The sequence below is a fragment of the Micromesistius poutassou genome, assembly GCF_964030765.1.
Source record: "Micromesistius poutassou genome assembly, chromosome: 2".
NCBI lineage: Eukaryota > Metazoa > Chordata > Actinopteri > Gadiformes > Gadidae > Micromesistius > Micromesistius poutassou.
This window is the reverse complement of record NC_140272.1, coordinates 4,402,552-4,416,371: the sequence shown is the minus strand read 5'-3', so window position 1 is coordinate 4,416,371 and position 13,820 is coordinate 4,402,552.

The following is a 13,820-nucleotide window of genomic DNA, read 5'->3' as shown; positions in this document are numbered from 1 at the left end:
TAGTGGGACCCTGCAATGTATGAGTCTGACATTATGACACTTTGCTATGGTTTGAAACACAATGAACCACAAACTATAACAAATTCAGATATACAACTTTGATAATCTTTAATGTATTTTTGATCTCTTAACATCTCCACTTCAAACACTCGCAAATGACGACTGTTTAAGAGACAGAATTTTGTACGAATGTGACATTCATTGGTCTGTCCATCCGTACATCTGTCTATATATGATCCATTAATTTATCTACTCACATTCATTCATACATTCATTGATCCATCCATCATTGTCTGGCAGTGGATAAGGACATTTAGCAGGGTTAACCCTAACCCTTGGGTGGAATGGGGCAGCCACCTCGGCGGCTTTAAGTGGGCGCCTCGAGTTTACACAAGGACGCAGGGGGATGATGATGGAAGACCGGTTTATCGTATATGTTTGTAGACAATGACACATGACCTGGTGAAGGAGATCTCAAGTGTGAGGGATGATGGCTGGTTTAACCTGTGCACATTGATAACTCAATGCACCATCAGGTGTGCAGAGTCCCCAGGGACAAATCAGTCTGACTTGAACGATTTCAAACTTCTTATTTTGTGCTTCAGACCATTGAAATGTACTAGAAGGCAGGAAATGTAGTGATCATTCATTTTGTTTATGAAACTCTCCCTATGTCTGAGAGCTCAAGGTTGGCAATGTGCGTATGGATGGGTGATTGTGAGGCAACCCACTCCCCTACCCACTCCTTCCTGTCTGCCTGTGTTGTCACTCACCCACGAGTCATCATGGCAATCTCCAACAGAGGGGACATCCGCCTTGGAAAGGCAAGGCTGAACCCCATGCCCCGGTACACAACCCTCAACTAGACAGGGGCTGAGAAACACGCCTCTCATTCATGACTCATAGCAACACTCTTTATTTTCATGTTTAATCTTATCTAAGCAGTCTAAATAATCAGCTAGCGGAGTGTGAACTGGCTACGTTGGAGGGACATGGAGGTGTGGCCTCATTCTGAGCTGGAATTATGCAATACAACGGTAAGCCATGAAAGGACTCGGCAGCTGGGCAGCATATTCTCTACTCTCTACTCTACCCATAATATTCAAGACAACCACCGCAGTGATAGTAGTGACCTGTTGATCAGTCAAGCTGGCACAGTTGATCTGCCCTTCTTTTGAGGTTTAAGGTTTTTGTGTGAACCAGGGAAAGACTTGACTCAATGTTTTGAGTTCATGGTTGTTGCCAATGGTTGTAACAATGCCCATGCTACCAGCTTTAGGTGGCCACCACACTCCAGCTAGGTGACTTTGGTCTGGGCACCTCTAGACAAGCACACAGGATGCAGATGTTGGAAAACCGGTTTGTGTGATGATGGCTGGTTTAGACCCGGTTTACACATACATGGTTATTTTGAAAAAACTGAGGCATTTCCCTTCATTTGTGCCCTTCTATTACACACAAACTGAGAATTTGCATCTGTAAACGATTCTTTCCAAAAACTCCGGCCAGAGTGGAGATTTTGGAAAACTTTGTGAACCAATCAAATGTAGGAAGAGACACGCATCTCCCCACTGGCTGTGGCCCCTCCCACCTGTGGCTGTGGCCCCTCCCACTTTCAGGTACCAGCCAACTTGGGGCTAAGTCTGATCTGCAAAGTATGCTACTTGCACATTCTGCAAGGCCTGGAAATCAACAGGCGGTATAGTCTTCAGTTATTATCCCCTTTAATTCCATTATTATCCCCTTTAATTCCGTCTTGGGGACGTTTCTGCTCTCCTTCATACCGAGCCTGAGCCTGCTGCATTCTGCTCATTGCACTCAATCTATTTTTGTTAACGTACAAGGTTATTACTAACGGACTTCAGGGTGAAGTGCGACTCACATGGCTCGTTGCTAGGCATTAAGGAAATGCTAATGTATAATTTATATTATATATGTCATTCTTGGATAAATTGGCAGCTTGATTTAATCTTTAAATTATAGGAAACCATTTTATATAATGCAGTGCATAATTTTATTCAAATATTCATACAAAAAGCATTTTACATTAAATACGTCTTAATAGTTTGGCAAGAGAGAAATTAAGCTAACAAAAACACAATGTAGTCCAAAATTTGACAACATAGGAACTTATCAGGAAGGAAAAGTGCTATTCATGCTGCTAAGTAACAGTTCCTTGGAAGCTACCGAAATATTTAAACCCCTTTCTGAAGACAAAAATCCCAAGTCCAACCCTTACATAACAAGAATGCTGAACATCCCCTCAAAAAGGCAAAAAAAACAACCACCAGCATGGAAAGATGCGGACGCAGTTCAAAACAATCAATTGTGTAAAGATGGCTGCCGCTGTCCACTTCACTAGAGTTTGGGTGCGTTGAATTTAACATCCAGTGCAGGCAGCGTAGGCGCAGATCTCACAGACATCCATAGGCATCATACCTAGCGATCGGAGAGAGAGCAGAAGGACAAGTCAGAAAATAAACAACTGAACCCGAGGGTAGTGGATAGGGGGCTCCCTGCCAAAAGGTTTTGGCAGGGAGCCTACCCTTACAGATACCAAAAAACTTACAGATACCCAAAAAACCTTTTGAGTATCTGTAAGAGTTGTTGGCAGCTTTGGATAGAGGTGGGTCCTAACACCTGTATACGATACGATGGGCTGAAGATAACACTACGACCACATGCCCGTTCTTTATTTGACCGGTAGGACAGCAGCGTGGGGACTCACTCAAGCCAAGCAGCGAGGGGGAAGCGTTGTTGTGCTGGTCGCAGAGGGCCTGGAAGGGCCTGGGGAGGGCTGGGTGTGAGCACACCTGCCACGAGCTGGCCCTCAGTCTGGGGCTCACACTTCCCGCCTCCCTCGGGGTCTTGGTCAGCCTCTGGAGCATCCGCACGTCCTCCAGGGAGAAGGTCAGCCCTTCCACCTACGACACAAGAGAGCCGTTTAGAGGCGTCGTTATATTAGATGCTCTCGTTGTCTGTAGGAGTCACAACGTGGTGCAGCCATGTTCATTCACTCTCATCCAGTTCATTCACTGGGGCCACGGTCAGATTCCATCACTCCCTTCAGTGATAATATATCGTAAACACTAGATGTTTTAAAAGCATGAATAATACCAGACATATACTCATATATATATATATATATATATATATATATACATATATATATATATATCCTCATATTACTCATCATACTCACAACTCAATACTCATTTTAGTGTTACAGACCCAGGCATGGTGACCGTGTCCCCGGTCGGTGCCTTGTTAAATAAGAGTGAGGATGAGGCCTGAAAGTGGAACCAGCGTCAGGTAGAGCAGACGTACCTGGACCTGCACCGCCTCGGAGGTCCCAGAGTTCAGAGCCAGGATCAGGAGAAGCATAGCAACAGCTGGAGCCGTGGTCTTCATGGTGATGGCTGGAGTGGTGGAGCTTCCTTGTCACTTGTACTGCTTCTCTTGCGGGGTGGTGCGTTCAGAAGATGCTCCTCTGGATCTCTGCTCTGCCTCCCTTTCCATCCCCTGCTTTTAAACAGGACGGAGGGTCATCTGACGAGTGACGTCACATATCCAAAGCGATCTGCGTGGCTTTCCCATGGGTTAATTAGTCGTGTTTTATTACGCAATAAAATGGAAATCATAGATAGTACTCTGACCCGCCAAAAGTTGTGTTGTTATTATTATTATTATTATTATTATTATATAATTGTTGTTAGTATAACAGGGCCCTGCCTACTTACCCCCGCCTCTGCAAGTCCACAACAGGAAGAAAGGTTAACCCCTCTGGTTAAACGTTAACTTGGCCGGCTTTGTGACTGAAAGGGCACCTGTGATAAGGCCACACAAGAGCCCGGGCATTGTTTGAAAGAGTTGCATTTCACAGCTATAGAAAATCTGCGAAGCCTTGGTTCACGTTGCAATCTCTAACACCAGCATCCAATAATATTTTCAAATTAGTCTGCTGCACAATCTGTCATCACAGATGGTGTTGTCTTTATCCAGGCAGGGCAGGGCCTTACATAACACACTGTGTATGGATGTCGCTGTGGGTGGTGATTGCAATATTCGGGTGAATCAAGGGCGAAAATAGTGATGAGCACATCGTGTGAGTGTGTGTGTGATAACTCTGAGCCAGCTCAAACTGCTCGCCTACAGAGTGCGGTGAAGGACATTAAGGTTATTCAATTCCACCGATAAGAGAAGCAAAGTGAAGATGTTCTTGTAAATAAGAAATTCTGTTGTTTATACAAAAGGTGGTGGTGCATAGTTTTTTTTTAGAGATTAACTGAATGTCCTCCAAGATTACTTTGTCATAACTTTAAGGATGGTTTTCAATGCATTTAATATATCTGAAGGTAAGTATACTCATTGTTTAAAGGGATTTGAGGGTAAAGCATTGTTGCTAGGTTGAATGAAACAACCAACCTGTCTTTGACAACGACGGCATTTTATGTGACAGCGACGCTTTTATCCAAAGCGATACGCAACCTTTCACACACACACGCGCATACCAACGGCGTAGTGGACCATGCAAGGTGAAAGCCGGCTGGTCGGGGGGAGCAGTTATGTGCCTTGCTCAGGAACACCCCAACACTAGCTAGGAGAATCCGGGGATCGAACTTGCCGACCCGCTCTGCCTGCTGAGCTACCACCTCCCCCTCACCCTCAGAAGCAGCTATTGGCTGAAGGTAGGGATGTGGGTGTGGTTTAGTAGGTCAGCATCAACAATGTCACTAGAAGCACTTACTCCAGGGCAGTCTTTCCCAACACTTTGGTTCATATCAATGTCTTCATTCGTAGAGAGAACAGGCTTGAGGCTGATTGGGTGATTAAGGCCTCCAGCCTGTTGTAAAAGGGGCTGACCTTTGCAGCGAGCAAGGTGTCGTAAATCTGTCTGGATTGTTTATTGGCTGGCAGATATGACAGGCACACCTCCCTTGGATCAATTGAGTCTATTGTGTGCATGTTGAGCTGAATCCAAATAAGGGCTTTCCTTCATTTCGCTAGCCTAATGGGAATTCAAACGCTTTTCACTTATTTTTGTGTTTTTTGTGTTGTTGTCTTTTTCAATCTGCAGTAATAAAAAATCTATCAAATCTTATCAAAAAGTTATTCAGTATTTAGAAATTAAGGAATATATTGGATTAAAGCATGCTCTCATTTTAAAACTTGAAAAGGACTCAGGAAGAACTCAAAAAGAAGCAGACATCGAATACATTTTGTATATCAATTAAATGTATATACATTTAAAACATGGCCTTCTATTTCATAAGCAGGGTTATTATATTCCCTCTTTAGTGTTATATTCTACAAGACCAGTGCTCTGTCTAGAGGGAACCTCTATCACCTCACCACTACCAGTTTGTCCCCTACCTGAGTCTGAGCTCTGCATGACCTCCCTGGGACAAAGGGAGATGAGCAGAGCAGCCATGGATGTGTACAAAGCTGTGACATTTCAGAGGGAAAGAAAAAACTATACAAATCTCTGTTGTGGCTCTCCACAACCGGAAGATATATATATATATATATATAAAGTGGTTTTCGCGGTCAGCTTATATATATATATATATATAGATAGATTATTTCCATTAATCCATGCCTCTGTGATCATAGCCTTAATACGTCATCAAATGTACATTTTTTAGTCATGCATCTTTCAGTCCCAATGTTTGTTTGCACTGAATCTGCCAACATTAAAACCCAAGCTGCTGCTGGTTTTAAATGTTATTGAGTCTTTCTCGGCACTTTTGCAATTGTTTTACTTTCCCATATTCATTGTAAATAATAAAACAAGAACTCATGATTCAGACAAATCCATTGAAGGTGTATTCCAGGTCATTCTGGTCGTTCCTAGAAGCCTGTTTGAGTCATGGGAGTTGACGGGTGTGGACAGTAAACTGGTCCCCGTACGCACAACCTAAGCACAATATTCATAAACAGAAACCCGGTTCCCTTGTGCTACGTGTGCACTGTCTTGTGAGCTTTAATAACACACACACACACACACACACACACAGTGTTTACATCAAATCAAAATCCCACAAAATATCATTACTCACATAAAAAAGTCATGCAAGCCTTTTTTATGTGTGTGTGTGTGTGTGTGTGTGTGTGTGTGTGTGTGTGTGTGTGTGTGTGTGTGTGTGTGAGTCACAGGAGAAATACATTTTTGACCGTTCATCTGAAGCTGAAGCTGTTGTCACTTTGCACTTTAAATTAGCTTTAAGCGGGATAGTGTGGTTATACAACCGAAAGGGTAATTTAAAGACAGGCTTATAAACAGGGCATGTGCCTTAGTTTAGTTTGCTACTGCTCCTGATGAAACGTTTCCTTATCTGCTCCTCTGAGGCTTAAGAGCCCTTAACTGTCTCCTCAGAGGCTGTTAAGAACCCTTAAGTGTCTCGAGTCCTGATGTCATCCACCACCCAGCCTCCGTAATGACACTGCCTCGACGCTTGTGTCATGCTATGATGTCATGCTAAAATATAACGCAATAATGCAAGAAATGCTTTGTGCTAAAATGTAATACTAATGCAGGGTTGCCAACTCTCACGCATCTGGCGTGACACTCACACTTTCAGCATCAATCTCACGCTGTCACGCACACGCAACAAATGTCACGCCAAAAAAAAAAAACACTCCCGTGAATTTTCTGTTGATGACTAGACTAGACCACAGCGTATTGTTTTTAATGAAAGGGGAGGAGTTTAAGACATCCCCTTACAACGTTCTCACAGCAGTATTCTCTGATCGATGATCCCAGTTGATCCCAATTCGGTCAGAGTCTCACTCCAGCCAAAAACCCAAAGTTGGCAACCCTCCTAATGTAATGCTGAAATGTAATGCTATCAAATGTAATGCTACAATGAAATGCTATAAAACTAAATGCTATGAAATGTATTGCTAAAATGTAACCTTATAATGTCATGCTATGCATTAACATGCTATAATGAAATACCATACAATGTATTGTTAAATGTAACGCTATAATTGAATGCTTAATGACTTGTGAATGGGGTTTTCGAGGTCAGCTTAATATCATTCTCCAAGATGAGGAAAAAGGCTTGAACTAATTGGCCCCAATTAGAGACGCATCCTGCTCTTCCCATCACTTCAGAGGAAGGCTTTCACTTGGTTTCTAGGCAACGTGGCCAGGTTCCCAGGGTTGTAAACCTGGACGTCAGTCTGCTGGTCTTTATTGTCCTGGTCCCAGAGAAGAGGAAATATTGTACCTCCTGACATACAGTGTGGATCATAAAGTCATAAAGAGAGCTTTATGTTCAGCTCCCACCCAGGGTCTGCACGTCTACATTCTAGGAGTCTACCCAGCGTTTAATTTACCAGTGTCCAAATAAATCAATAAAGAGTAAAGTAATAAAATAACAAATCAGCCTCTGCTTGTTTGTTAGTTTTTCTCCTGGGCGACCGATGTCATACTACGTTATTGGTTTTGATGCCCTTTGTGGTTCCCATCCCCTCCATCATATGTTTGCATCCCCCTTTATTACATGTTACTATCCCCCTATATTCTGTGTTCCTGTCCCCCTATATTCTGTGTTACTGTCCTCTATTCTGTGTTCCTGTCCCCCTATATTATGTGTTCCTGTCCCCCTATATTCTGTGTTCCTGTCCCCCTATATTATGTGTTCCTGTCCCCCTATATTCTGTGTTCCTGTCCCCCTATATTCTGTGTTCCTGTCCCCATTTATTATATGTTCCCATCCCTCGATTAGTTCCCATCCCTCACATTGTTAGTTCCCATCCCCTCTATGGTTAGTTCCCATCCCTCACATCGTTAGTTCCCATCCCTCTTCATTCTATGTTCTTGACCCCTCTATGGTTCCTGTCGGCCATCTCCAGTAAAGAGATGAAAAAGGAATGTCCTATGAGAAACCAGCAGTGTGGCACACAGAAAGATTTGTGTTCCTTCTTTGAAGATGGGTGATTAATAGTAAAATATATAGTGGAAAAAGTTTAAAAAAGTGTGAAAATGTATTTATTTGAGGGTTTCCCGTTCATTGTAGAATATGTTTTAGTGGGGGTTTGTTTAAAAATGATGGATGTTCAGTCCCTGAAAAACAATTTACATGACACGGTTGGTTAGAGGATAGATAATAGAATGGAAATGCTGGTTTTGAATTAAAAACTAACAGCAACACTATATTGTTTACATGGTAAAATCAAGAATAATTAAATGCATGAAGGAATTAAGGAGGACTATGATTGTTATCTTCATTCATGCTATATAAGTTGATTTTTAGATCCCTCCCAGGTGACATACTGTAACCTGCTCCTATTATTATTCTATTATTAGTCTATTATTTAGTCTATTATTTAGCTGGAAATTCTGTTGTTTACCGCTATTATTATTTTTCGTGCCAAAGCATGGATTATAAATCACAACCAACACTGAACTGGACAAATATGAGCTTATCTCCTATCTCTGAATTACAGTTATTACTAATGTTTCTAAATGGGTCAGCTTTGTACCTCGTAATCAACTGCGCTTTTATCTCAACTAAGTGACTTATTTCTTTACATGAAGAGAAAAACACAGACCAAGCCAAGATAACAAGTCATTTTTAGTTTGTTTTGGATATATATTTTTTAATGTAATACTATAATAATAGTAATAATAATAATGTATAATAATGTTTTTCCCACTTCAATTAATGTTTTTATTAACGGTTTAATTCAAGCCAAATAAGAGGGGGGGACAAACCGGGGAGTTGCTGACTTGGATTGATTTTTACCCCAGGAGAAGGAAGAGGAAGAGGAGGTACATGTTGCTGTTTGGTAGCAAGACTCCACTCCCCCCCCCCCCCACTTATTATACAAGTGGGAATTGAGCTGTATATACAAACACACACACACACACACACACACACACACACACACACACACACACACACACACACACACACACACACACACACACACACACACACACACACACACACACACTATCTAAGTCTCTATTTTGCATGTAATCATGCTGTTTGATGAAATATTGAGTGGGAGTACAGGCACAGATCAGTGGGCACAGATATGAATTAGCTTCTAAATGACTTTCATTCAGTCCCAATGAAGAGCTGTGGGTGTATTAGGTACTTTTAACAGAAGACAAACATGATCTTTTACTCATTGTGATTGTAGAGAGAAAGGTTCCTGGAGCGATCTCTTTGAGTGTGTATGGGGAATATGTCTATTATTTTATGAGGGTTGTAAGAGCAAAAGGAAACCACTGTTTACATGGGAAACATTGTCTCCATAAAACCACAGTGCATCCATCATCTGGTACTTCAAATGCAAACAGCCCATTTGAACACATATTTGTTATTGTTTTATTGACTCACAAAGTAAACCAGGGAAAGGGGATATTTTTTGATGTCAAACGTTTCCTTTTATTTTCTTTGTCCAAAATGCAGAACTGATAAAACGATGGCTTTGAAAAAAAAAAAAATGAGGAAGCTTGAGAAGAAGCTCTTTTATTGCCCTTGAACCACGATCTGCGTCAAACCACAGGGGAGGCGGCCTCTCTCCGATGGCTCCTCCACATTTGACAACTTGTGACCGGTACAGGGACCCTCCCCCTGAAAGGTAGATCACCCGTGAGGTGTCATTTGGTGACGCACATGACACATGACAGCACATTACCTTCAATTCAAAAAAGCTTTATTTGCATGGGAAATATACATTTTCATTTACAAGGCATTGCCATCGTATAAATAGATCAATAAAAAGATACACTCTAAAAACAAAGTATTTACAATATGGAGGATGTGTGAAAAGTCATTATGCATGACTCAACATTGAAGAAAAATGCAGCCTAAAAGGATGCTGATTAACCTGTGTACTATACCGTCCAAATCAGCTTAAAATGGTCTCTCTCTCTCGCTCTCTCTCTCTCTTTCTCTCTCCCTCTCTCTCTCTCCCTAAGTGGTTTGAACAGAGAGAGAGAGAGAGAGAGCGAGAGAGAGAGACCATTTTAAGCTGATTTGGACGGTATAGTACACAGGTTAATCAGCATCCTTTTAGGCTGCATTTTTCTTCAATGTTGAGTCATGCATAATGACTTTTCTATATCTATATATATATCTATATCTCCAGGCAGAGAGAGAGAGAGAGAATACCAGGCAGTCATGAACCTAAAACTCCCCAGAAGGAAATCGCTGACAGTGGCAGAGAGCCATCTATTCAATATTTGTTAGGTGTTGATAGGTGTTAGGCTGCTAACGTTACCACTCCGGTAGCAGATGACGAGCATCTCGACTACAGTGGCGAACTTGGTGAACTCCGTGGTGGTGACGAAGATAACGTTAAACACCCGTGGCCGTATTTGCAAGAAATATTTTAACCCATATATAACCCTCTAACTCACTTTTTTTTAAAATACCTTTACTTTTACTCTTACTTTTAATACTTAAGTACATTTTATATCAGACAATTACTTTTGATACTTAAGTACACTAAATGTCAGGTACTTTAAGACTTTTACTCAAGTAATATTTTAAAAGGTGACTTTAACTTAACTTTAACTTTAAGAAAAAAATTGAAAGAAGTAGATGCAATTTCCCGCATTCTGTTGCATTTTACCATGTTTTTAGATTTAAAATGATCTCCCTCTTTCATTGATTTTCCTTGGAGCTGGCATGGTCTGCAATTACTGACTACTATTATGTTATATATATATATATATATATATATAATTAGGGACCGAGCCAAACATGGCAAGGTCCCTATTGAAACCCTCGTGATTATTCTTCTTCTTATTTTCCACCCTCTTCGACTGCATTTTTCCCCCCCTGCACATATTCGAAAACTCATTTTTATTTGGCACATTTTGTGGGACTGGTGAAAAATTTAATTTTTTTAATTATTATTATTATATATATATTAACAGCCATTGAAAACGTTTACATGTCTTGATGATATATAGGCTAGGTTTTTTATACAACAAAGTAGGCTGTTCGGCACGAATATTTGATCTTTGTGACTTTGAATATTGCTAATGCCAGAGAATGTCTCATAAGAGTGCTAACATTCTTATCAGAAAAGCTGGCTGTGTTTGGCCATGGAAGAAAGCGATTTAGCTGTTTGGCCACGCAATGGAAAACTTGGGCAACTTTACTTTACTTTCCTCTTCTTCGGAAAAAAAAAGTCCTTATGTCCATCTCGTGTCGCTGTCGTTGATCCGACTCTCAACTACAGCTTGCTTCAGTCGGCTTCGGTGCGTGTTTTGAATGTGTGCGTGATGCTGCGTTGTGTGTTAAAAAAACAGAAAAACGCAGAGTGGATTTCTATTTATATGGGTATTCCCCCTACTGATAAAGTGGAACGGATTTGATTGTGAAGCGATGGAAAGAACGCTGGACTAGTAGACCAGTCATGCACTAATATCTTTGATGGCAAATGTGGGGAATGTCGAAATGACTTTTTTTCAAGGGTGGGGGGGACGTGTCCCCCCCCAATTATATTATGGTGACGCCCATGGTTGTTTCTCTTTCTTTTGACAAATGTACTTATTGTAATTATTGCTTTGGATAAAAGCCCTATATCAATGAGATAAATAAATGCATAAACCAAACAGAGAAAATAAAACCAACAACGTCAGTTTAAACTATTTCAGGCAGTAATAACACACTTATTAAGAACATTCCTAACATACCAAGTGTATCTTGAAGTTGTGTTGCCAGATATTCCCTGAGTCTATGGCACTAACACTTGTCCGTCGCTCTGTCTGGCACGGGGAGCCGGAAACATCCGCTGTCATTGCAGCCATTTGAATGGGGACCAAAGTTCCAATTCTACATTTAAGCAATAGATCACGACAGGCTGTGGTTATTATTATATATTATAAAACGGGGGGCCTAAATCAAGCGATCTGATTGGTTCCCAACCGTTGTATATTGAGCGTATACACACAGCTATGACGCCCGTTCAGTTTACAGAGTTCAGTATCACTCCGCGCCTAACTCTAACTGTTGTTTATGTATATATAAAAGCGATAGCGTAGTTCACTGAAGCCTAAAAAACATGTTGATTGCTGGAGAGGGTGGAAATGTTGTAAAGCAATAGGCACACGGTCGGCAATTTAGCCTACTATCGAGTTCGAGTGAACTCGATAGAAGGCTAAATTGCCGGCGAACCAAGCTACCGTCTTTAGCCTAGCCTTCTCTCGGAAGGACGCTACAGTGTGTTGCATAGCAACCGCCGTACACTTTGCCGGCAGCCAGGAGGGACTACTTTTTTGTATTCGTTAAAAAAAATGCTTTTCCGACTTTCTAGCTTTTTCAAAATTGAGGGTGTCTATGACTTTCATTTCGCCATATTTACGTAACCGTTTTATAAAAGCAATAGATCACTTCAGTCAGTGATATACGGTCATTATACCACAGTGAAGGGGGTCGCCGCCCCTCCGCTGCGCGTCGGGACGGACAACGCCCCTTAACTGTGGTATAATGAGCGTATACCACAGCCTGTCGTGATCTATTGCTTAATTATAAAACGGGGGGCCTAAATCAAGCGATCTGATTGGTTCCCAACCGTTGTATATTGAGCGAATACACACAGCTATGACGCCCGTTTAGTTTACAGAGTTCAGTATCACTCCGCGCCTAACTCTAACTGTTGTTTATGTATATATAAAAGCGATAGCGTAGTTCACTGAAGCCTAAAAAACATGTTGATTGCTGGAGAGGGTGGAAATGTTGTAAAGCAATAGGCACACGGTCGGCAATTTAGCCTACTATCGAGTTTGAGTGAACTCGATAGAAGGCTAAATTGCCGGCGAACCAAGCTACCGTCTTTAGCCTAGCCTTCTCTCTGAAGGACGCTACAGTGTGTTGCATAGCAACCGCCGTACACTTTGCCGGCAGCCAGGAGGGACTACTTTTTTGTATTCGTTAAAAAAAATGCTTTTCCGACTTTCTAGCTTTTTCAAAATTGAGGGTGTCTATGACTTTCATTTCGCCATATTTACGTAACCGTTTTCCACAGTGAAGGGGGTCGCCGCCCCTCCGCTGCGCGTCGGGACGGACAACGCCCCTTAACTGTGGTATAATGAGCGTATACCACAGCCTGGCGTGATCTATTGCTTAATTATACCACAGTTAATTATACCACAGTTAAGGGGCGCGGAGGGACGCCCCTTAACTAAATAAACAACAGTTCAAGTTAGGCGCGGAGTGATACTGAACTCTGTAAACTGAACGGGCGTCATAGCTGTGTGTATACGCTCAATATACAACAGTTGGGAACCAATCAGATTGCTTGATTTAAGCCACCTGTTTTATAAGGATGTTTTCTAAATGAACCAATAATAATGGTTAACCTGTCTCCCAGCCAGAGAAGACCAGCAGAGAGAAAGCTAATGGAGTAGAATCCGAAACACGGAGCAAAATACTATGTTCCTCATAAAGATGAATTAGACTATAATGCAGGGAAGATACAATATATGTGTGTGTGTGAGAGAGAGAGGAAGAGAGAGAGAGAGCGAGAGAGAGAGAGAGAGAGAGAGAGAGAGAGAGAGAGAGAGAGAGAAATGGAAATCCATGGAAATTCCTGCTCTAAACTCTAATTGAGCACTGCAGGTACACCCACACACACAGACATACACACATACACACACACACACACACACACACACACACACACACACACACACACACACACACACACACACACACACACACACACACACACACACACACAAATGGGATCAAGTGAGACTCTGGTTTGGTCGTATGTACCTGCATGTGTACGGTGGTGGGACAGCAGCTCATTGACTGTGTGTTCTCCAGCCGAGGCTGGAGAACATG